Here is an 868-nt window from a genome sequence, read left to right on the forward strand (position 1 = left end):
GACAGAGGCTGGGCGCTGCCACTGGTGGGGCTTTCCAAGGCCATGCCATCCCGGGCACCTACTGTGTGCTTCATCTGGCCAATGCGATGAGGGAACAAGGACATGAAGACCCAGGCTCCACCTCAGAGGCATTGGCCAGACAGGGCAGCAGAGGGCTCAGGCCCACCAGGGACTTTTCCAGAAGGAGATGAGCTTCAAAAGAATAAGGAAGACTCAGGCAAGGAGATGTTAGTGAGAGGGCCGTCCAGGAACCCAGGAGCCAGCAGCTTGGGAGGAGGCCCAGAAGGGACACTGAGATAGGAAGGTTGAGACCGAACTGGGGAGGTGACCCAAGAGGACACTGAGAAGGTGAAGTAGCCCCGGGGGTGCCCGAAGGTTCACATCAGGGATAAGGAGGACACACAGTGGTACAGGAAGCTGAAGCCACGAAGGTCTAGATGGGTTGTGTGGGGTGAGCCAGGCAAGGCAGGGCAGTGGGGCTCCACAGAAGAGTGAGACCTTCAGGAGGCCTGAGAGCCTAAGCATGCCTGGGGGGCGGGCACACTGGCCAGAGGAAGAGCCAGCCAGGGCTGAGGTCTCAGGCTTGGGGCCCAACGTAGAGGTGGGGAAGAGGACAGGCTGGCCTGTATGTCCCCAGGGTACTCCTGCCTCTGGGCCAGGAGAAAGGGAGTGAGCTGGGCAGGCACAGGCCCTAAGGCTTGATGGGACAGACAGACTCCAACCTTTCTCAAGGCTCATGACATGGGGCTGAGACAGTGAGGTTGACCCTGTAAGGTAGGGAAAAGGTCTGGTGTAGCTTTGAGGCAGGGACAGAGGATGACTAGAAGGCTTAGGGACCGGTGAGGGCCGCTGAGAGGAGGGGAGGGCC

This window comes from Propithecus coquereli, unplaced genomic scaffold (genome assembly GCF_000956105.1).
Source record: "Propithecus coquereli isolate 6110/MARCELLA unplaced genomic scaffold, Pcoq_1.0 Scaffold3, whole genome shotgun sequence".
Classification (NCBI taxonomy): Eukaryota; Metazoa; Chordata; class Mammalia; order Primates; family Indriidae; genus Propithecus; species Propithecus coquereli.